Source organism: Cetorhinus maximus, chromosome 9 (assembly GCF_964194155.1).
Source record: "Cetorhinus maximus chromosome 9, sCetMax3.hap1.1, whole genome shotgun sequence".
Taxonomy (NCBI): domain Eukaryota; kingdom Metazoa; phylum Chordata; class Chondrichthyes; order Lamniformes; family Cetorhinidae; genus Cetorhinus; species Cetorhinus maximus.
In genome coordinates, this window is record NC_135887.1 from 46,828,795 (window position 1) to 46,854,612 (window position 25,818).

General features: G+C 42.1%; 1 protein-coding gene and 1 pseudogene across 6 annotated transcripts in view; one reads left to right on the forward strand and one right to left on the reverse strand.

Annotated features, from left to right (window-relative positions):
* LOC144684620 (rab effector Noc2-like) overlaps positions 1-25,818 on the reverse strand; it is a 246,783-nt gene that overhangs the window by 187,228 nt on the left and 33,737 nt on the right. The window lies entirely within an intron of this gene.
* Positions 2,405-2,950, forward strand: LOC144684622 (small ribosomal subunit protein uS15 pseudogene; annotated as a pseudogene).

Genomic DNA, 25,818 nt, shown 5'->3' on the forward strand with positions numbered 1-25,818 from the left:
TTAGTCCCTGAGGCATACAGGCAAAAATTTCTAAGCATAAGGAAACAGCCTGGGCAGACCTACATTGAATTTGAAAGGGTAAAGTAAACTCATTTTGATTGTTAGATGCAAGCACTAAAAAGGTAGAGGCCACATATGAGACCCTTAGGGAAATAATTCTCCTGGAGGAATTTAAAATTCATTCCCTCCAGTCGTATGAACTCATGTAGAGAACCAGACGGCTTCAACAGCTAGTCAGGCAGCAGAGATAGCTGATGATTACGAGCTTGCCCATAATTCCAAGCCCTTTTATCATCACCCCCACAAACCCGAGAAGGATAGAAAGTGGCAGGGTGAAAGGAAGGCAAGTAGCAAGGGAAGAGAAGAGACAATTGGGAATGTGCTGAAATCTCCTCCTCAGACTAGAAAGGAAAGTTCTGAGGCTGGGAGTGATGGCCGAAGGCCTAAGTGTTTCCATTGTAACAAGGTGGGCCACATTCTGGAAAATTGCTGAAAGGTGCATAGGAAATCCATGGGACTTATTGGGATACATAAGGATGGTTCAGAAAAAAAAAGCACCAACTGAAAATACAACTGATCAAGTTGTAACATTAGCTACCACTGAGTGTCCGAGTGAACACTGCTGAGAATGCAGGGGAGGTGAACAAGATACCTGAAAGCTACAGGGAATTCTTGTCAAAAGGAAAAGTAACTCCTTATTCCTCAAGTGAAGCAGGTAAACCAATAGTTATACTTAGGGATACAGGGACTACCCAAAATCTTTTGCTGGAGAAAGGCCTGACTTTTCCATCAGAGAGTTCACTAAATGCCTATGTTTCAATGAATGATATTGGTGAGGAGTATAAACCCAGAGCTTTGTATCGGGTGCACCTGGAGTGCGACCTAATGTCTGGAATGGTAACAGTAGGAGTTGTTCATAGTTCGTCTGTAGATGAGAGTTCACTTATTCCTTGGCAATGATTTGGCCAGAGCAAAAGCAGTAGCTTCTCCAGTAGTTACACAAAGCCCAAGTGAAGTCAAGGAGGATGAATTAAACATTTAAACTACTGTTCTGACCTTTGGAGAAGTGGGGCTAGAATTAACTGTGCACTCCTCTCATCATGGTCAGTAACAATATTAACCTGTCTTTTCCCCTTTTTGACACATTTGTTTTTATTGTGCAGCTAGTTACAATTACATTTTTCTGATGGTCATTGAAAATGCTACACATTAAACACAAGTAGCCTTTTAACCAATCATGTGATTCAGTATCAGGGTGTAGTAAGGTTAATTTTTGATGCCCGTTACCTGGTTACTGACTACATTACTCCAAACAGCACTGTGGGTGTACCAACACCAAATGGACTGCAGCACTTCAGGAAGGCAGCTCACTACCACCTTCTCAAGGGCAATTAAAGAGGGCAACAAATGCTGACCTTGCTAGCGATGCCCACATCCCATATAAGAATAAAAAAACTGTCTGGTAGTATTTTGAATCCCTCGTGATAGTGATTTTTTAAAAAGTTGCTACAATAGACGGAATTTTCCCATCCCGCCTGCGGCGAGTTTCATGGCAGACGGGAGCAAAGAATCCAGCATAAGGCAATTCTCCCGATGGTGGGTTTATGGCGCAAACGCCATTTGCATTTATTAACATGTCACAAATGCTCAATAAAATAGCTGCTCGCCGGAACCTTGCCATGCCTTCAAATCTTCTGTCACGCCAGCAGGAAATTATGTCGGCCTCAAACCCATTTGAAAAGGGGTGGCGTGCACAAGTCGGGCCTCAGTTCACTGGTAGCTTCGAGGGGAGTGGAACCCACGTAGCCTACCGGTCATAGCGCAGCGCCAGTCTTGTTGCGATAAACACCACTCTGCTGAGGCTGTAGGGTTGGTCTGCTCCTGCTCTTTGCCTACATTGTCCCGAGGAACACCACTGTGCTGTGGCAGTCATGCAGGCCTCTACTTTCAGAAACTTAGCACTTCAACCGGGGGTGGGTTACAAGTTGAGGGTGGGGTTGATGAACACCAGGGGGGCAACGGGGAGAGAAGGTTGTGAATGACAGTGAGGGGGAAGGGCAAACACAAGGGGGGCCTTTCTGGGGTGGCCCTCTAACCTCTTGTTGCCGCAGGAGTCTGCTTAGAAAGAAAGGAGGAAGACCTCCTTGCAATGAAAGCCACTGAGAGCCAATGGCTTCATGAGCACTGTCAAAGGGCTACTCAACTCAGTGGCTTCACATCAGTCGCTGCATCTCAAGAGTGACAAATAGGAATGTAGAATTTGGGAAAGCAGGCAATAGTGAAGGAGGCACAGCTGTATCATGTATGGCATTTGATCACTGAAGGTCTGTCACGTGTTCACCAGATTTGACACTCCTAAAGGGCCAAAGGGCATCTACTCATTGACCATGAGCAACTGAAAGCCATGGGTCGCATGCATGCTCCTGGCAAGAGCTTGTCCCAGTCAGCTTCACCCTACAGATGGAGTGTGCCTACATTGCTCAAACTAACATCTGATGATGTTAAAGAACAGATTTACAAACTGGCAAAGAAGGGCCTGACCCCAATACAGATTGATGTGATCCTTAGGGATTCCCATGGTGTTGCCCAGGTGCGTTTTTTACTGGGAACAAGGTTCTCAGGATCCTGAAGTCTAAGGGACTTGCTCCAGACCTTCCAGAGGATTTGAATCACTTGATCAAGACTGCTGTGGCTGTCCGCAAACACTTGGAGAGGAACAGGAAGGATAAAGATGCCAAATTCCGTTTCTTATTGAAAGCAGAATCCACAGGCTGGCTCGTTACTACAAGTCCATGATAGTACTTCCTCCCAACTGGAAGTATGAATCCTCCACAGCATTAGCTCTGGTAGCCTAAGAAGTTTCTTTATTGGAATGAAGGCAGTGTACGGCACATGCCAGAAACCTGAAAGAAGTGCTGGAGGGGCTCAGCGGGTCTGGCAGCGTCTGTGAAGAAAGAAATCGTTAACCTTTTGAGTCAATATATCAAGGATTGGCTGTTTCTCTCTCCACAGATGCTGCTGGGCTCGCTGAATTTTTCCAGCACTGTTTTTATTTCAAGTTTCTTCATTTGGGCTTTATCGGACCTGAAAAATAAAACATGTGTGTTGTTACAGTTAAAAAAAAAAGCTACATCAGAGATTGGAGCAGAGAGCTAGGTTGGGTCATTCACTGCACTGAAACTTTAGCATCCCACGCAGGGCTCAAGATGCTACATCTCCGCGATGCCATCTTGGTCACTTCGATGTGTGTACTAGTGTCTCAGGGACAAGGCGGCATCAGCCACCATGCAAGTAGGGCAGGAAAAACTATGGACCTTACAGTTTCCAAATGTATCATCTTCTGAGCTTCACTTTCTTTCCCCTTGAATCATTAATGTCTTCAATGTTTCCTTTGAGAGAGAAGGCAAAAGCACATATGGATCCAGGGCTCAAAGCTGTCTTTGTCAGGGTCCTAATGCAATGGAGGAGGCGAAGGAGAGTGAGGTGACTCCACATGCAGCTCCAGCAGGAGGGACTTGGTCAAGCAGAGCCACAGCATGAACAGGAGGGTCAGGAGGAGAGACCCAGACAACGGGGGTGACTTGCCAGGCCTAGAGTTTATTGTAGAAGAGTCTCCTATTTACAAATGAGTGAGAGGCAATGCCATGCTTGTCTGTGCTAGTCCCAAGTTTGATACATCACATATGCCACATTCTTTGTGAAGACCTGACACCACATGGAGTTGGAGGGTATCCCCTGCCAGTGGCTTTGAAGGTGTCCACAGCGCTCTGTTTCTTGGCCTCTGGTTCTTTCCAAGGATCAGCTGGCATCTCTCAGTCTGCAACACATCGATGCATAAAGGAGGTCACTGATGCCCTTTACAGGAAGGCCCATCATTATGTCTGGTTTGCTCTGGTTGAAGATAGCCAGGCTGCAAGAATCACCAGCTTCGCCGCCATCTTAGGTTTCCCAAGGCTGCTGGGTACAATAGACCGCACCCAAGTGGCTATACAGGCTCCATGGCAGCAGCCCCTAATGTTTATAAACCGCAAGGGCTATCATTCCATCAATGTACAACTGGTGTGTGATCACTAGAAGCACATACTGCATGTTTGCAACCTGGGAGTTGCCATGACTCCTACATCCTGAGTCACTCCCAGGCGTCTGAGATTTTCGAGGAACCATTACGTCTGCAGGGATGGCTGCTTGGGGATAAAGGGGAACCCACTGAAACGTTGGCTGATAACACCGCTGCACCACCCTCAGAGTCGTTCCAAGGAGAGGTACAACGCTGCTCACAGCTCCACATGCTCCCTTATAGAGCAGACCTTAGGGCTTTTGAAGATGCGCATCAGATGCTTGGACTGCTCAGGTGGCTCACCACAATACACTCCCAACAGGGTTTCCCGCATCATCGTTGTGTGTTGCACCCTTCACAATCTGGCTATGCAGAGGTGACTCCCCTACCACAGGATGATCTGGAGGAGGATGACAGCTCATCGGAGGAAGATCATCTGGAGGATCAGCATGAGTGGAGGAAGGAAGATGTGGGAGACACGCTCTTGATGCGTTCATTGCTGACATGTTCCAGAAAGAGTAAAGTGAGGGAATATGGCCACATCTCTCCTAGCCCTCAATGCCATTTTCTTTCAATTCAGGGGATGTCCACCCACTTGCAGTGAGAATGAGTCCTGCATTCACATTTATGCGTTCTGGCCTAATGAATCACCAGGCCATGATCTTTGCTTTGGTCCATGGGGCCCTGTGAGTGAGCTCACTCTGGGAACTAAGTGTCCACTTAGGAACAAGAGTGATACGAGAGAAGACTTGAAACCTTCGCCACCATCTATTGATGCAAACACCACTGCGACTGAGATGTGGACCTGTCTAGGGATCTCCTCCTCCCGTGCATGTCTTTTCTTCTGCCACTACCACTGAGGAGACACAAATGCTGCTAGAATATCAATGCTGATGAGCTGCCCTCACTCAATAGTGTTCCTTAAGGAAGAAGGGTTAGAAACGCTTACATCACACACTTCCATTAAAGATTTAAACACATCTCCCTGACATCACACAGGGGTGCAGAGACCAGTTCAACTGAGATTGACATCACAGGAATGTGAATCTCACAGTGGGACACTATCACCGAGTGGGAGAAAGGCTAAACCTCGAAATAAGAGGATTCCAAAGTACAAAATCACAACACCTTCAATTGACAGGAACATTCACATAACCATCAAAAGTGCAATGTATTTACATGTCTAGCACACCTGTGACCCAAAAGCAACATCAATTTGTCTTTAACTTTGCTAACTCAACCGCTACACCTGGGTTCAGCCCCGACATCTGCAGCAGAGGTGGAGGCAGGCTGCTGGCTGCTACGTACTGATGTCTGTGATGATCTTGGCAGACGTCCTCTGGTGGCCCAAGGCTTGGAGGGCCCCAGCCTGATAAGTTTCACCTGCTTAAGGGCAGAAGCTCCCTCGGTGGCCTGAGAAGCTGGAATCGATGGGGTCACAAGCAGAGGGGGCTGTGAGCAGCTACACACCCTTGGAGTGTCCTGAGAGGAGGCCCCCAGGGTGCCTGGCTGTCGTTCATCTTCCCTGTGGGTGCTTGAGGGCCTTGCCCTGACTCCTGCAGGAGATGGTGCACTTGGAGGACAGTCAAGGTGCCTCGTCCCCATGTCGCCTATGTCTTGATGGTGCCCACCAGGGTGGCCATGGAGTGCAGGGCTGAGCATAAATCCAGCAAGACCTACTGGACCAAGATCTCCATGGTGGCTGCTAGCCTTCCCACGGTGACCTCGAGGCGCTCGCATGTCGGAGCCAGGACATCAGACAGAAAGCAGTCGGACTCCTCCATCATTTGCTCTAATCTGCTGAGTGACTGTCGAATTTCTGCCTGATGTTCCGCCGCCTATCATTTCATCTCCAGCACTGCTTTAGCGGCTGCTTCCATCATCTGACTCAGACTGAGTGGGTGGCTGGTCTCCAGCAGACCTCCAAGTGCCGGAGACCTGGGCTGTCCCTGCCTTGAACTGCTGCGGAGATGTGTCAGTGAGGTGTCCCCCAGAAAGTGAGCTCAAACCTAATCTACAGCTGTGCCCCATCGATGTGTGTATCTCTCTGAGCTGGTGGAGGGTGTGTGTGAGTGCATTGATGGTTCTTCCGAAGCTGCTGCTTTGGATTAAGTCTGTAGGTTCACACTGGTGCTGGACTGGCTTTGGGGGCCCTCAATCTGCTGGTGCCTAGAAAATAGAGAATTGAGGTTCAATTAATGAGCATGAGTTATATAAGACTGCATGTGACTCACTGTGGTTGTCAGGATTTGATGAAGTGATGGAGCTGTGATCCACACTAGGTTGCTGGGAGAGGCCAATCTTCCCTCCCTCACAGGAGTGATCCCTGTCCTCCCCAGCCAACTCGGCTGCAGACTCCTCAAACTCACTGAGGGCAATGATATTGGCCATCCCTCCCCCGTTCTGCGCTCTCTTGCACCTATTGTGCACCAGTTTGGCCTGTATGAAGAACAAAGGCATGTGATAAGAAGGGATGGAGCAGAAGTTGGGTGAGATGCATGTCTCCTGTGCGTGGTGAGTCCTCCCCTGAAGGGCCAGAGGATGGAGTGTGAGCAACATGATGGGATAGTAGTGATGTGAACATCTCGGTGAGAGAACGAGTGTTAATATGTGTTCCCCGCTAATGGTTGCATGAAATCTCTGAAGAGAATAGCATTTTGAGTGCATGATGCCATGATGAGAGTTTGATATTGGAGGGTTTTGAAGGATGACTTATCCTAATGGAGCGGATGAGATCATTCATCGCTTCCTGCACTGGGTGACATTTCGGGCGCAGTTGCCAGCCGCGCTGACCTGCTCCGCAATGGCCTCCCAGGCCAGAGAGGTGAGGCTGCTGTGCTTCCTGCAGCCATTCCTGGGATAGAGTGCATGCCTTTGCGCCTGCAGCCCTCTGATGAAGGCCTGGAGGGCCTGGTGTGTGTGAAGTGCAATGCTGGCTTCTACTTGAGGCTCTCAGCCTTCCTCTTCTGGCTGCCAGACATCTCTGGTGAGCTGGAGAGAGTGAGATTGTGTGTTGGAGTGGCCTTTAAATCTGGCACTCGGACCTTGGAGCCCACCAGCTGACGGCGGGCATCAAATCAGCTCCCGACCCGCCAGGTGATTCGGACCAATACATGCCTTTGCATAATTAATTACCCTGCAAGTGCAGAATCGGGCACAATTCCCGCCATTCCAGACAGCCAACACCACCCACCACTGCACTTAGTTTCAGGAAGGGAAAGTTCTCCCCAAAGAGTTTCACTGCACTTGACATCCAAGCAGAAGCAGTGTAAAATTAGACTTAGCATCATCACTCATTTGAAATGCTGATCAATATGGAATCATGATTGGGCAAGACAATAAGGTATTCTATGTTTTCCCTTTTTTTGGAGAGTTTTAGAAAGCAGCCAAGGGTAACCAAAAAGTTGAGAAAAAGGGGAAAAATTAGAATGAGAGATTAAACTAGCCAGGAACAAAAAAACGGATTGTAAGAGCTTTTATCAGTATATGAAAAGGAGGGTAACTAAAGTAAACATTGGTCCATCAGAGGAACAAACAGGAGAAATTATAATATGCAATGACGAAATGACAGAGATGCTGAAAAAATATATTGTGTCTGTCTTCAGAGTAGAAGACACAAACTACATAGCAGAAATAGAGGGTGTTATGATAATAGTTGATTGTGGTAATGGACTCCAGTATTAGATGTTATACGGTACTCTGAACTAGACAGGGGGTCATCTGACCTGGATTTAAAGGTCAGATAACACATTTGGAACCTGTCTTGATAGAATTCAGTTACTGCAGATGTGTGTTCATGTTAGGAAAACATGTTATCAATAGATCTAGCTCAACTACAATGTCAACAGCCTATGTGCATCATTGAAACAAAAAAAACAAGACAGAGGGTTACCGAGGGGCTAATAATTACCTTAAGTTCCTCACTCTTAATATCAGCAGAGGAGAAAGTACTGGAGAAATTTAAGAAACGAAAAGCCATCAAACTCCCCAGGACTTGATGGCCTACATCCTAGGGCTCTAGAAGAGGTAGCTGCAGAGAAAGTGGGTGCACTGGTTATGTTTATCCAAAATTCCCTAGATCCTACATGGTCACAGAGGATTGGAAGTTAGCAAAAGTAGCATCACCATTCAAGAAAGGAGACAGAGAGAAAAAAAACCAGGAAGCAGAGGCCAGTTAGCCTGACGTCGGTCATAAGGAAAATTCTGGATTCCACTAGTATGGAAGTCTTAACAATGCACTTAAGACAGTATGGTATCATGTTATACTGTCCAATAGCATAATCAGACAGAATCAGCATGGTTTTATGAAAGGGAAATAGAGTCTGACAAATCTATTAGAATTTTTATGAGGATGTAACTAGTAGGGCAGATAAAGGGGAACCCGTAGACACAGTATGATTTCCAAAAACCATTCAATCAGGTGCCAAACAAAACATTAATATGCAAGATGAGGACTCGGAGTTGGGGGTAATATACTAGCATGGGTGGAGAATTTGGTTACTGTATAGGAAGCAGAAAGTAGGGATAAAGGGGATATTTTCAAGTCAGCAGGCTGAAACTTGTGGAGTGCTGCAAGGATCAGTGCTGGAGCCTCAGCCATTTAAAATCTGTATGAATGATTTAGGCAAAGGGACAGAATAATATGAGTGAGTTTTGGATTGCATACTGGCAAAGAGGAAACTTTGGCTTTTAGGCACATTTTTGATGATGTCAGCACCCTATTTGTGCATGAGCAGAGCAGCCATTCAGGCAGCAGCAGCAATTACACTGAATCCTGAAACAAATTCCATGAATGTCTACACTTAGACGTAGTTGAATCTGTTTCCCAATATTGTACAGTTTTGTATGAGATATTCTGGAGACAGCTGATATGTCTGTTGCTAACAGCAAACCATCTGCCTTAGTAATGAGAAATCAACCTGCAGTTATTTTTAATGCTGGGCCAATTAATCAATCATAGTTGACAGGTCTGAGCCTAATGAAATGCTATGAAGTCAGGAAGGGCCAAGCATTGTGTACCGGGTCAAGAATGGCAGATCTGCTTACTGCTATTTACAATCCAATGTTGCATGTCCAATATGCTTTAAGCAAAAACAACTACTTTTCTGTACAAAGCAGATAAGCCATTCAGGAGATCACAAACGCTTACATCAGGATCTCACACTTGTGACACCCTGCATGTAAACACTATATATATAATTCCCAGCATCCTGTTCTTTAATTTCTCTTGTGAGAAAGCAAGAGAACACTATGGAAGCAGAGCCAATCCCAATGTTGCCTAAAATATTCAAGACGACCTTTTAAATCTGTTACACAGAACACCTTTTTCAACCTTTAAACTCACAAAGAAGAGAAAATAACAAAAAAGTCCACAGACTGATGTACTGTGAAGAAAAAAACAATAAAACAAAACAGAGGAAAAAAAGAGGAAATAATACATTATCACTCGATTGTTCCCTGCAGCCCGTTAGGCAGTAGTAGTTTGCACTTACACCTTAATTTGATGTAAACAAACTCCTCAGGTATATAAGCTCCTGACTGAAGATTTCACACCGGGGTTTGTCTAAAGGTACAAAAGCAAAGTTGCTGGGAATCTGAAATAAAAACGAAAATGCCGGAAGTAGTCAACAGGCCTGGCAGCACCTGCGGAAAGAATAACAGAGTTAGAGTTTCAGGTCTGTAGCCTTTTATCTGAACTGGGAAAAGTTAGAAATATAGGTTTTAAGTATGTGAAAGAAGGGAGAATGGGGAAAACAACAAAAGAGAAGGTTTGTGATGGAGTGGAAGGCAGGATAGATTAAATGTCAAAAGGTTTTGTGGTGCAAGGTCAAAGGGAGTGGTAATGCAACAAGTAACAAACAAAATATATGTCTCGAGGAGATGTGAATAGCTGCCTTCTGAAATCAAAATAAAGGAAATAAGACAGAGGCTAAAAAGACCAAACCAGCAAATAAAAATAGAAACAAAATGGGAGCAGAGGTTATGATCTAAAATTGTGAAGCTCAATGTTGAAACTAAATGGCTGCAAGCGTCCAGTTAAAAGATAAGGTCCTTCAGCTTAAGTTGGGTTTCACTGGAACACTGCAGCCAGCCATGGACAGAAAGGTCAGCTCAAAAGAAGCAAGGTAGAGAAGTAAAATGACAGACAACTGGAATCTCAGGCTCATGGACTGATCGGATGCATTCTGCAAAGCAGTGACCCAGTCTGCATTAGGTCTCCTCAATATAGAGAGATTTAAATCTGCTTCAGTCATGTGGGGTGTCTTGTCTAGTTCTATGACAAAGGGTTGCTAAAGAATTACTGATCACTCGATTACAAAACAAAGCATACTTTCAGTATAAACAGTCAGTATTAAAAAGACAGACTAGAAACCAAGGGAAAATTATTAAAACACATACATTATAAATGTCGAACAAAGCGTAGTTGATATGCTTGATGAATTTTTAAAACTCCAAGTTAACATGGGAAATAGTTACTTGAGAATTAGTTGCAAAACAGTTTTACTGGGTATCAAACATTTACAATTACTTAGATCCAGGTGAGATCATTGTCCTTCAAATAACAATCTGCTAATTTTGTGCAATATATAGTTTTAATTTTGTAACATGTCAGCCTTTTAGACACTAACATTGATGGGAGCCCACAAAAAGCAATTAGGTCACTTTCAGTATTCTCTGCCTTATATGCTAAATCAGGCAGGCATGCTGAGCTACAATAAATGGATAGAAAGGACAATAAAATAAGGGATAAAAGACAGATGGGGATGGTCACAAGATCAATGCGAAGTTTATTACAACTGAAATTTAAGCTTTCAACCGATTGCATAAAGAGCGCCTTGTATCAATATTGAAAAGGTACTGAACATATTATATTTTAAAGCAGATTGAAGATATATCCCATAGTCATTCTAAATCAATTGATAACAGCTTGAAATAATCACTGCCATGCAACTCATCACTGCCTTGCTTTGGTGCATCACAGTTTAATAATGAAATATATGCAGGGTAAATACATGAAGCCATTTTCAAATGATCAATTAAGCAAGCACACCATTTGCATTCATAGATTATATTTTAATTAGATTATGTGAATCAAGAATCATCTTTCAGATAAAAACAGCCACTCCCACAGAAAGAGGAATACACACAGTAAAGTAACAATTTTCATGAGATTCCCTAGAAAACAGAATGTTAGAATCCAGAGATGGCTTGTGGTGGCTTTTTGGGAGTGATATCCAATTAGTCCCACACCTTCCCCCAAACCACTGCGCATTTTTCCCTTTCATGTATTCCTCCAATTCACTTTTGGAGGTTGCTATTGAATCTGCTTCCACCACGAGGGCCGGTGCAAGATTATCAGGCAAACCTTCAGCCTTGTGCTACCCCTGCCTCCCCCCTCAACGCCACAATTAATCTTTAAAAATGAACAGTGTGCATTAGTATGAATAAAAATTCTGCATTTATAATTATAGGTTTATTTTACATGAAATAGGAGAATACTATGATGCTAAGTGTACGTTCTCATTGTTCTACACTTTTCACAGGATATGCACTAGATGAAATGCACATTATAATGTGTAATATGGCTCACACAATATAATGGGGAGAATTTTCTTCCCATTGGGGGGGGTTGGGTGGAAACGGGTGCGGGCGGGCACACAGCCAATCGCCGCCCGTGATTGGCTGCGCACCGCCATTTTACATGGGCAGGCCAATTTAGGCCTGCCCACTGAGCCACGCATCCGGAAAGCGGGGGAGTAGGCTGAGTCAGGGCCTGCGCTCTTTCACGCGCACAAAAGAACGCAGAAATCTCCCTGAGGCAAAGAGCTGCTTCAGGGAGATGAGTTTGGTTTTTAAAAAATTTAATGAAGACAAAAAAAAATTTAAGACATGTTCCCTCATGTGACATGAGCTGGGACATAACAATGAATTTTATTTAAAAATTTTATTAAACTTTTAAAACCTTCACGGAACCTCATCCCACCAATGGGTGAGGTTTCACAATAAATGCGAAGGCCACCTGGGCTCTTCACCTGCCCGCCAACCTTAAGGTTGGTTGGGCAACTCGGTTAAGTATTTTAATTGATATTTAAATGGCCTTAATAGGCCTTTGACAGTGCGGCGGGCACGCAGCCGACTCCGGTATGTGCCCACCGAACTGAATATCTGAATGACACGCGATGACGCCAGGACGCACGCCCGACATCACCGCTCGTCATTTTACGCGTCAGCAAGCGGGGCCCGCCCGCGCTTGCCAACCTGAAGATTCTGCCAATATTACATGTTCCTGGAACAGTGACCAGATTATTTTATGCACAATTTACATGACCAACAATCATTACAATAGAGTGGGCTAGAATAAATTACAGAGCTGAAAGTCCTGCCCATGGAAATCTATATGGATGACAGTATGTGTGGGTTAAATCATTAGATCTAGACCTTTCATATCCCAATGTTGAAGCACATTTGTTGACTTATGTAGTTTCATGAAGGAACCATTTTTTGCCACCCACCAAATTTTGCTGCTCCAGGCGACCACCTAGTTTGCCTACAGCTCCGTCCACCACCTTTTCAGGCAGTACACTCCAGGTCATAACAACTCACTGCATTAATTTCTTTTCTCACGTTGTTTCAGATTCTTTTGCCAATCAGCTTAAATCTGAGTTTTCTGGTTACAGACCCTCCTTGTCACTGAAAACAGTTTCTCCTTATTTACACTATCAAAGATTACTCATGGTCATGAACACCTCAATCAAATCTCACCTTCTTTGCTCTAATGAGGACATCCAGCTTCTCTAGTCTCTCCAATTAACTGAAGTGCCTCATCCCTGATGCAATTCTAATAAATACCTTCTGCACCCCACCCCAAAGGCCCTGGTAGCCTTAATAAAGCAGTATTCAGAATGGAACACAATATTCCAGCTGGGGCCAAACCAGTGTTTTAGCATAACTCCCAGGCTTTTGTACTCTATGCCCATTGTTTATAAGTCAAAGATTCCATATGTTTATTTAACAGCCTTCTCAACCTGTCCTGCCACCTTCAAAGATCTCTCTGTTCGTGTACCTCAATTAAAATTGTGCTATTTAGCTTATGTGTCTTCTCATTCTTGCTATCGAAATGAGTCACATCACACTTTGCTGCGTGAAATTTTGCCAGCCATGTGTCTGCCCATAGTACCCCTCTGTCTATGTTCTCCTGGAGTCTACTGTCATCCTCCTCATTGTTTACTATATTGTGTCATCTGCAAATTTTGAGTATGCCCTGTATTCCCAGGTCCACGTTACTAATATACATCAGAAAGAGCTGTGGTCCTAATACCTCCAACTGTGCACTTCGTGAATGATTCCCAGCTTAATCTGACAGTGGAGAAATTTCAAAGAAACTCTTACAGCTATTGCGAAATTACTTGCTACAGATATGATGGAGCTCTGTCTGCAGCAGCATCTCTGTTTAAATTAATGACAAGTCTGTCAAGCTTCTGTTTTGTAGAAATAGGATCAATCAGGATACAAGAGTTTGCAAATCGACTGAGAGATCATCTTAGTAGATTGCAGCCTTTGTTGCTACAGAGCTAAGAACGAAACAAATTTTAAATTTCCTTCTGCCAAGAATAGAACGAAGATTATTGGATTTTGTTTTTATAAAACATTCTTTTCTTCCCTATTGTCTAAAGCTTTGAAGGTGCCCATTGCATAAATATAGTAACTGCACTATTTATTGTTTATCAGCAATATCTGTACTGTTTGGGAAACTGCTGTTTTAATACATTGGAAATATAGTGAACTGTGAGAGGATAGTGATAGACTTCAAGAGGACATAGACAGCTGGTGGAAAAGACGGCCACACAGCAGACAAAATTTAATATGAAGTAGTACAAAGCAGTCAGAAGAATGAGGAGAGGCAGTACAAAGTGAGAGGTACAATTCCAAAAGAGATTAGGAACAGAGAGATATGGGTATACATGTGCATAAATAATTGAATATGGCAGGCAGGTTAACAAAGTGGTTAAAATGGTATACAGGATTCTAGGCTTTATAAATATAGGCAGAGTACACAAAAGGAGGTTATAGTGAACTTTTATAAAAGACTGGCTCAGCCACAACTGGAGAACCGCATTCAATTGTGGGAGGCAGTGGCACAGTGGTGATGTTACTGGACGTGTATCCACAGAGGCCCAAGCTGATGCTCTGGGTACATGGTTCAAGACAACAACTCGCCACAGCTTCTAAAGGGCAATTAGGGATTGGCAATAAATGCTGGCCTAGCCAGCGACGTCAACATCCCGTGAAAGAATAAAAAACATTCTTGGCACTGCACTGTAGGAAGGATATGAAAGCCTAGATGGGGTGCAGAAAGAATTGCAAGAAAGGTTCCAGGGATAAAGGGTCTACAGTGACAAGGATAGACTTGCAAAGCTGGGGTTGTTCTCCTTAGGAACAAGAAGATTGAGAGGAGATTTGATAGAGGTGTTTGGAATCATGAGGGGTCTAGTCAGAGTAGTTGGATTAGAAACTGTTCCCAGAGGGCATAGATTTAAAGCAATTGGGAAAAACACCAAGAGCAACATGAGGAAAAACTTTTTTACGTAGCAAGTGATTACAATCTGGAATGCACTGCTTGAAAAGGTGGTGGAGAAAGATTGAATTATGGCCTTCAAAAGGGAATTGGATAAACACTTAAAAGGGAAAAAAATGCAGGTCCACTGGAAAGGGCAAGGGAGCTGGACTAGCTAAATTGCTTGTGCAGAGAGCTGACACACGCTCGATGAGCGAAATGCCTCCCCCCTTTGCTGCGACCATTCTATGATTCTAAGCATCTATTGCTTTTTTATTTTAAAAAAATATGGAGCTCATTTCCCCCTTGGTTATATGTTCAAAAACTCCTACACAAACAACGATAGCTGTAGATTTATCACCATCATCTTTGGTTGTACAATAGTGCAAGCTCAAAAGACACAAAATTACATATCTATACAGCACACAATATAGTTAATATCTTAAACCTGCCTCCGTAATAATTGTCTCCAAGTACCATTAATCCAGTCTCATTAGTTTCAATATTAAGTCTGACATTCTCAGTGGGTTAGCAAATCTTGCAGCTGCCCAAAAGATTCCTCAGCCATTTGCAAAAATCTTTCCCTTAGTTTCCAATACTCAACTAACTAAATACTGCATTGGGAAAGGACCCAACCAAAGGTCATGTAGAACTTTGGTAAATCATAGCACCAGCACTATTGTAACCAACAAAAGCTAAAGTAAACCTTGCACAAAGGTTCAAGGTGATTGACAAGCAGATGTTCAATTGTAACAGATCAGTTGATAGGATAAAATTGCATTATTCATTCTAGGCTTCAGAGGCCATTCAGCTACAATTTTGTAGCGTATAATGTATAATATATATTATATCACCCACATGCATTTGGACAATGGAATGCTTAGTTGATTTTGTTTAATAGCAGATTAGCCCAGACTGTGCATCGCCAAACTATATAATAGCACAACATTGCTGCCCCATCGTGATCTGGACAAGAGGTTCATATATTGCTTCAATCTTTTTGGAGGTAGAAGACAAGGCCAGAAACTAACAAACTGTTTTATTTCACAAGTGAGCACACATAGCAACATCTACAAGCAACTTTTGTGGTCAGCCTTGGTTTGATCAGTACAACTTGATATAATACAAAATAATGAATACACTATTCTTGCCCATCAGTAAGTTGTCTTTCTCAACTCAAATAAATTAATTCCTAACCTGTATTCTCCTTCTGACCAAAGTTGGCCCTTCTAGCTTTCTGCCTTAACTTTCTGATTAACTTTGCAGCCTTTGCTAGTCCTAACTGACAGGCTTAGTTTCAGATTCTTTTTTTTAATTAGTTAAGATAGGCTAACAACATACTTATTTATGGTCCGTGGCAAAACACTGAAGCTTAACTCATTAGCAGTTTGTTTCAATGCTTGTGAATATACTTGCTTTAAAAACTCAAACATTATTTTTTAAAAGTTTCCAAATCCTTTTTTGCGCTAATCGGTCAAAAAGAATCTCAACACAAGTTATCTATAAACAACCCTCATTACATGCTTGCCATTCCATACATAAACACTCTCAGCTAACACATTAATAAGGTTAGCTGAGTATAAATCAAGCTACACCTTGAAAAAACATCAAAGGATAAGGATATATTTAAGCCATGCAGGTGATAGAGAAGAGCCACAAAACTGATTGACATCGAAGGATTAAGCTAGGATGATCAACTAAATAAATTGGAGCTATTCAGCTATGAGAGAGTTAACGGAAAGGGCACTTTACAAGAAAATGTCAAAGATAAGATTCAGCCAGAGCACTAGTCCACAATATGTCAGGATATGATAACATAGTTTAAAAGTTTAAAACTTATGATAGGAAAGTTTAATCAGACATGAAGGTCTTCCTTCTGCAAACAATAATCAACACATGAAACAGCCTTCCGGGTAAGCCTGTACAAGCAAAAACATTAGGTTCAGAGTTAATTAGACGATGTTTTGGGAGGAGGGTATCCGAATCAATAAATTAAGATGGGCCAGATTACCTCCATCACTTGCAATCTATCTTGTGAGGCAATGTAATGCACAAGCAACATCATGCCAAATGCAAGCCCATTTATAGAGTTTTGAAAAATGTAAACAAAATGGAAGGAAAGATTTTACGGTCAATTTATGGTTCTCTAACAAATATTTGTTCATAAAGGATAAGCAATGTTCACACACTTCTATTTCGGAAGTTAACCTTCAACCAAAATGTAGTGCAAAAATGAAATAATTTATTTACTATTTCTGGGCAAAATAGTCAAACTTGAAAGTGTTCACTTTGTTTTCTCTTCACAATTGATTAAGATTTCACCTGTGCATAAAAGTTAGCATACTCTATAAAGTATGAACAAATGGACTGCTATTAGACATCTTAAGGGTGCAAACATTTGGTCAGTTTAACTGTCATAAATATTGAAACTTTTCCAGTTTTAAGAAAATTAAAAAGTGGGAACCTTTTAAGAACTAGCTTCACAGCTTTGTTTCAGATGCAATATGCAGAGACTCTGTACTTGTAGCAATGCGCACTCTCACAAATCTGAACGAAGATGACAACGAAGTTAAGGAGAAGAGCTGCCATTGCAGTCCCGTATATCATTCGCAGCCTTGTCCAATACTTGCCATCCTCTCTGTACAACAAATGACTGTCACCAATAACTGGCATCAGTAACTGGCATTTACACATTGCCTTTAATTTAAGAACAACCTTATGGACTTTAATGGAGGATATTCAGTCAAAATCCAATAGCAAGCACTTTCTGATATCCCTAGACAAATTTGTTTATGAATGAATAGCTTGTCAATTATTGTAATAACCTTCACATGATACAATCATGATCAGCACAACACAGAGTTTCTATGGGTTTCATCTCGCCTGAAAAAGGTGCTTTTTTCAGAACACCCTTTTTCATGAAGATGGCCGGCCATTCGAAGTTCTCATTACAAGGCCATAGTTTCGCAAAACTACATTTGATATTTTGTTTCTTGACATTTAAATTGTTTATTTTCTATTTTCCTGGGTCTTCATGGAACGGTATTTGCTCGATCTCTTAATTGGTAACTCCATGACTGCTTCTTTAAACTGTCAAATGTCAGATATCAGGCTTCCCATTCAAATTAACATTAAGTTTAAAAAATACCGGAGGCAACAAACAACTAAAACTGCATTTTCAGTCAGCTGAACGCGGGCAGCTCAAACTGAATTATGTTACATTTCTCAAAAATATTCCATCTAACTAAATTCACACATTTCTACAAAAACAATCAAAAATTCTTAAGGTTGTAATAATCTTCATTGTATTATCAAACATAATTTAAGAACATAGGATGAACAGTGGCTACCAATTCTGGATGCATTACAATTGCTTAAGCACATCAGCCCTGGAAGGGATGAAATTACACACTAAGGAAATTAAGCTTCAGGATATGGATTTATACCAGATTTCTATTAAGTGATGTCCAAGGAGTCCGTAGCATCTATTATTGACATTCAGACTATATATTGCACAGTAAATATAAGAATGCAACTGTGTCTAGTGAGGGAGAAATTAGTGTGGGAGTGTTTTTTTGTGTAAAAATGAAAGACTAAAAAATTCAGCACGCTTCAAAACTTGGCGAGCCTTGTTCAAAGATGGAGCAAAGCAAGTAGTTTAACAGTTGTGTGACACTTCTCATTCGTGGTGATCATTATCAACAAATGTTTGGCAGCAGGAATAGTGATCGAGTTTTTGGGGTCTGAATTTGACCTTTGCCTATTGTTAAGACTAAAGCTTGCTGCCTTATACTCAAATACAGAACATCACACAAGAACAGGAACTTCTTTCTAGATTATACAGATGATATGATCTCAGCCATTAGCTCTGGAAGGAGCATGAGAGGAGACAGGGATCTGTTATGATGCATTAGCCACTGGACTCGGGTATGAACAGGCAGGGGGCAAATTGAAAGCAGTAAAAGAGTAGGTGCATGGATGACAATGATGAGGCACGGCAAGAGAAAAGGAAACAAGAGGATGGGATGAAATAGCTGTAAATGAAGGGAAACAAATGTATGGCAATAACGGGGAGAGAGAGAAAGAATGATGGAAATAAACGAAGGAAGAATGCAGAAGCTGCAGAGGGAGAGAGGTTGGAACAATAGGGAAGAAGTTTGGAGTAGTAATTGGGATGGAGTGGACAGAAAAATGTTAGCAATAGCTGAGAGGGGTGTATTGTGCCATTTGAATGAGAGTGCATGGAAGAATAACAAGATAACTGGAACTGGGTTGAACTGAGGCGGGGGGGGGCTGGTCAGGAAGAAGCATGCCAATATTAACCAGAAGGGTTGAGGGAGTAAAATATATTTCTGTGACCGGGTACAAAATCAAAGGGGATCCAGTGTCTCCATAAATAAGTCCAAGGAGGATGATGACATCTATGGATGGTGTGTGAGGAAGAATTGGAAATAGGAGGTAATTTTAGGTCTAAATGATCTGATGAAAATGCAAATATCACTTGGGTATTCTTTTTAAAACAAAAACAATTGGAAGTGTTTTAATCACTAAGGATACAAGAGTTGAAAATTAACCAGAACATACTTTTTATAAGTAAAGCTTGAGATTTTTTTCAAGGGGCCATGTTCCCATATTTCACCTAGAAATGCACCACCCATTCTGTGCCTTCAATATTTGAGTTTCTCCTTCAGGTCTTCATATATATATTTTATTTATTTCTCCATGGAAGTGAAAGAATGTTCTGTAAACTTTCTGTTTAAGTAGTAAAGCCTGGGTATCTACCAGTTTTCACATGCTTAGATTGCTTGAGTTGTTAGCCTTTTGTAGTTGTATCAGCTTTCACATTGGTCATTAAGCTAGCCCACAGAACATGAAACAAACTGGAAACCTTCCTGTTCTGTGTAGCCTAGCAACATATTGCACTGTGCATTTTTGCACTGAACCATTAAGGGTCCTTGAAGCTTTATTTTCTTTTTTACGGACACTTTTCTTGCCAAATTGTTTTTCGCCTTTTCAGGAACTCTGACCTATTCACAGAAGTTTGTCATATATTCATTATTTGTACAGGGGAACGATAATGGAGTTCAGTCCAAACAGGAAACAAAGTCGTCATTCTCCACCAGTCCTTGGCTATTATCCAAAACTCATGCAGTTTGGCCATGAGCTCAGACTTATAAATAGTCATGTTACATACACATCCACAGAAAGGACAGCATTTAAAATGGTGGAAGTAAAATAGATAATGAATTAAAATGCTACGTACATAGAATTACATAGAAAAGAAAGCACAGAAACAGGCCATTCAGCCCAACCAGCCCATGCCAGCATATATACTCCACTTGAGCCTCTTCCCATCCTTCCTCATTTAATATTGTCAGCTTAACTTCTCTACTCCTTTCGCCTTCATATTCTTATTTATCTTACGCTTCCCCTTAAAACCATCTACGCTATTCACCTCAGCTATTCCCTGTGGTAGCAAGTTTCACATTCTCACCATTCTCTGGGCAGAAAAAATTCTTCTGACTTCTCTATTTGATTTCTTGGTCACTATCTACGTTGGTAGCCTCTAGTCCTGCTCTTCCCCACAAGTGCAAACACTTTCTGTATATATCAAAACATTTCATAATTTTGAAGACATCTGCCTTAGACTCAGCCTGTTCATCTCAGACAAAAGCAGTAAACATATTTGCATGTTCATATCTGGAGGTATTAAACTTCTGGAAAAAAACTCCTATGTAAACAAAGTCATGTAAAAACCTATGCCTATATTTGATATGTTAACACTCCTGGTACAAAACCGCACTCAACAGGAGCTAACTTGACAACCAGGTGCGCTGACCTCCAAATACATTCACATAAAGCAACTCCTACACACCCATTCCAAAGAATATCTCCCTTCCACCTCAACAGAAATTAAAATGTATCACTCAAGCACATATTATCAGATACCAGTCAATAACCATTAGCAGCCAAACCACAGAACAATGATTTTGTGGTCACAGAATATGAAGATCTTTGCTCATCTGTTCATTATATCAATACTGTATTGGTAACAGGTTTCTGATAACTTTAATTTTCTACTTTATGTTAAATTAACATTTCAACAAGAACATACATCCGAAAGAAAAACCTACTGTATTGCCATTTTCTTCTTGTTCCCCAACTTTTGTTCTAAATGACATTGTAAACTTTGCTTTTTGGAGGAATCCAAACTTTTGATTGGTATATCTGTTTTTTCTATCTCCATATTCAAATTCATAACTTTAAAGGCTCAATAACTCTAATTCCACAAAACTTCATTATCACATTTTATGGACTGTTGTATGCATTTCAGGATATCACTGAATCAAATGTATAGTTTAAATTGGGTTGAAAGAAGGCATAATTTCAAAATAATTTATGAACAATCTTAAAACTGCCTAAGACAAATATACATCCTAGGAATTTTCTGTGTGTTATTAATCCCAGCAATGGGAATAGTGGACAAGCCTTAAACTTGTTAGGATCTGGCTTGATAGATCATAATCAGATAAAGTATGTAATGCATGGAAGAACCAAGGCTAAGGTTTTCACAATATTCACTCCCTCCACCACCGACGCATAGTAGCAGTACTGTGTACCATATAGAAAAAATGTTCTTTATGCTTTAAAGTATAAAATTTGTCCCTTTAGCATGTGCCACATTCAAGTCCTTGGGCGGAATTTTACAGCCCCGCTTGCCACTGGGATTTTCTGATCCAGCTGAAGTTAATGGACTTTTGAACGGCTTGCCGCATTTTCCAACCCTGCCCCCACTACGACAGGGCTGTAAAATTCCATCCCTTGTATCAAGCAATTAACTTGGACACAGTGTAAATCCAGTTTAGATATTTTATTTTCAGTGTCATTATGTATAATTTTAATCATAATCAAACATTTAAATGTGCAAGAATGCAATGAATTTTAAGACATTTTAATGATCAAATTGATCACTCCTACATCCAATGCAAGGTTCAGGAAAAAAACAGGCTTAGCATTATGCAATTTGAGAAAACTTTGTTACCAGTATATATTCCAATCCCAATACTGCAGATGCTGTTGCTGGCAAATTAACGACGGAACAGATTATTTCATAATTTTTAGTTCAGGAAATGGCATTCAAGAATGCTTTATCTCCTTTGTTTCTTCTCAGCTGCATCTGCCTGCTTTCTCACCATGCCTTCCACTACAGTGGCGTAGTGGTATTGTCACTGGACGAGTAATGCAGAGACCCATGGTAATTCTCTGGGGGTCTTGTTTGAATCCCACCATGGCGGATGGTGAAAAGTCTAATGATGACCATGAAGCCATTGTCAATTGTCATAAAACCCCATCTGGTTCACTGATGCCCTTTAGGGAACGAAGGGAATGAAATCTGCTGTCCTTACCTGGTCTGGCTTACATGTGACCCCAGTGTGGTTGATTCTTAAATGGACCTAGCAAGCCACTCAGTTGTATCAAACCGTTAAAAAGTCGATAAGGAATGAAACTGGACGCACCACCCAGCATCGACCTAGGCAATGGAAACGACAACAGCAATCTCGCCTCGTTGATCCTGCAAAGTCCTCCTTACTAACATCTGGGGGGCTTGTGCCAAAATTGAGAGAGCTGTCTCAAAATAGTCAAGCAACAGCCTGACATGGTCATACTCAATGAATCATATCTTACAGATAATGTCCCAGACACCACCATCACCAAACCTGGGTATGTCCTGTCCTACCAGCAAGGCAGACCCAGCACAGTGGTGTACAATCGGGAGGTAGTTGCCCTGGGAGCCCTCAACATTGACTCTAGACCCCATGAAGACTCATGGCATCAGTTGAAACATAGGCAAGTAAACTCCCTACTGGTTACCATTAGCCCTGCCTCAGCTGATGAATCAGTACTCTTCCATGTTGAGCACAACTTGGAGGAAGCACTGAGTGCCCTAGGTGGTGGACTTCAATGTCCATCATCAAGAGTGGCTCGGTAGCACCAGTATAGACTGAGCTGGCCAAGCCCTAAAGGACATAGCTGCGAAACTACTTCTGTGGCAGGTGGTGAGGGAACCAACAAGAGGGAAAAACATACTTGATCTCATCCTCACCAACCTGCCTGCCGCAGATGCATCTGCCCGTGACAGTTCAGTAGGAGTGACCACCGCACAGTCCTTGTGGAGACAAAGTTCCAGCTTCATATTGAGGATACCCTCCATCGTGTGATGTTGTGACTTTAAATACATCTAGCAACTCAAGACTGGGTAACCATGAGACCGAAAGCACCGGTACTGCAAGGGCTGTGGGCCCTGACAATATTCCGGCAATAGTACTGAAGACGTGGTCCAGAACTTGCCATGCCCCTAGCCAAGCTCTTCCAGTACAGTTACAGCACTGGCATCACCCAGCAATGTGGAAAATTGCCCAGGTATGTCCTTTCCACAAAAAGTAGAACAAAGCCAAGCTGGCCAATGACCACCCAATCAGTCTACTCTTGATCATTAGTAAAATGACGGAAGGGGTCATCAACAGTGCTATCAAGTAGCATTTGCTTAGCAATAACCTGCTCACTGACACTCAATTTGGCTTCCGCCAGGTCACTCAGTTCCTGACCTCACTGCTGCCTTGGTTCAAACATGTGCAAAAGAGCTGAACACCAGAGGTGAGGCGAGAGTGACTGCCCTTGACATCAAGGAAGCATCTGACCCAGTCTGGCATCAAGGAGTCCCAGCAAAGCTGGAGTCAGTGGGAATCAGGGAGAAAATTCTCCACTGTTGGGAGTCATACCTAGCACAAAGGAAGATGGTTGTGGTTGTTGGAGGTCAATCATCTCAGTTCCAGGACATCATTGCAGGAGTTTCTCATAGTAGTACCCTAGGGCCAACCATCTTCAACTGCTTCAATAATGACCTTCCTTCCATCATAAAGTCAGAAGTGGCGATGTTCACTGATGATTGCACAATGTTCAACGCCATTTGCGACTCCTCAGATACTGAAGCAGTCCATGTACAAATGCAAGACCTGGTCAATTTTCAGGCTTGGGCTGACAAGTGGCAAGTATCATTTGCACCACAAAGTGCCAGGCAATGACCATCTCCAACAACAGAGAATCCAACCATCGCCCCTTGACATTCAATGGCATTACCATCGCTGAATCTCCCACTGTCAACATCTTGGGATTACCACTAACCAGAAACTGAACTGGATTAGCCATATAAATACTGTGGCTACAAGAGCCGGTCAGGGGCTAGGAATCTTGCAGCGAGTAACTCATCTCCTAACTCCCCAAAGCCTGTCCACCATCTACAAGGCACAAGTCAGGAGTGTGATGGAATACCCTCCACATGCCTGGATGAGTGTAGCTCCAACAACGCTCAAGAAACTTGACATCATTCAGGACAAAGCAGCCAGCTTGATTGGCACCCCATCCACAACATTCACTCCCTCCACCACTGACGCACAGTAGCAATACTGTGTGCCATATACAAGATGCATAGCAGGAACTCACATAGGCTCCATAGACAGTACATTCCAAACCCACGACCACTATCATCTAGAAGGGCACATGGGAATACCACCACCTGATCGCTAGCCTGACTTGGAAATGTATCGTTGTTCCTTCACTGCCGCTGGGTCAAAGTCCTGGAACTCTTTCCCTAACAGCACTGTGGATCTACCTACACCACAGGGACTGCAGCAGTTCATGAAGGCAGCGCATCACCTACTTCCCAAGGGCAATTCTGGATGGGCAATAAATGCTGGCCTTGCCAGCGACACCCACATCTCACAAATGAATTTCTTAAAAATCTAATTCCCACCTAGAACCATTTATCCCTCTGCACATACATCCACCACCACCCCCATAACTCTGCTCTTCTCCAAACAGATTTACTTAGCTATCAGTTAGCTGCCTAATCTCCCACGATATGGTTAACTTGCTCTAGCAACTAGTAGGGAAATACGACTGGAAGGGGAAATGTTTCTGCTTCCTCCATGCTCTGAACCCAACCTTTTTATTTTACTAACAATTACAGTGAACAAATCCCTGAACACAGGGAGCCTGGGTTTCATTGTAGCCAAACTATAGGCCCTTTATGCTCAAAGGCAATCTGGAATTTGAATTTTCCTTATCTCCATTTGCATCCGTGAGATAACAGAATGAAAAACACACTCCCAAAGAAAAGGTATAAGCTACAGGTACAGCCTGATTAAAACACTGGGCGTCATTTTCCTTTAGACATTTTGTTCATCCATTTCAGATTTGTAAGGTAAATGAAAGTAGCATACTGTGACATTTGTACAAAGTTAATATGCTTGCTATATTACTGCAGGTTTATTGACACAAAACTGGAAAATTCTGTGTTTAGTATAGATCCAATTTCTTGCCCATCACTAGAAATGAAAGAAAATAAAAACTGACATTTTGCACTAAATTGAATTTTTGATATATTTACCAAATTAGACAAGGTACATGGTTACTCATATCTATTTTCCTCAGGCGCCTTCTAATTGAACTCAGCAGTGCAAACCAGACCTAGTTGTTTCAACAGATCCTTAGCAACAAAGGCAAACATTCACTTTGTTGTCATGGCAAGTAATCAAACCCAACTAAGATAGAGCAGAAAGCCAAGTAGTTGAACTACAAAATTACAGAGACATTGGCGTGGAAAGGTCAGAATATCACAAAGTAATTAATTTTCCAAGAACGCTACATTGCCTTAATAACTTCTTGATATCTTGAAATAAAGCTCAATTTTTAAAAATATTATTCAACACTAAAGGGAAACCAACAGTTTCATGAGTAGAACAAATTCAGAAATGTCCTTCCAGAATACCCCATTTTGAGTAGTAAATATGTTACTGAAAACCACGGCTTAAATCAAAATTACTTATATTGAAGCAAGTTTTCCCATTTAACTGTAGCAATATCAGCAGATGCATTCCCTACCCAAGATTCTTGGTCCCAATACGTAACATAAACATGAAATAAATAAAACAATGTAAATAAATCTTCTACATTCCCAGTGATGTGGCAAATAACCAAAGATAACACTGTCATGCCCAGTAAAGGCATGTCAGATTCATAACTTCCAACATGGACTGTATTCAATAGAGAATTTTCTGGAACTGCCTATTCTTTAAAAAAAATGGACATTAAAAAACTGCTAAGATGGCTTTCGAGAGTCAGGTGACTTTTGCAATTTCTGCATAGG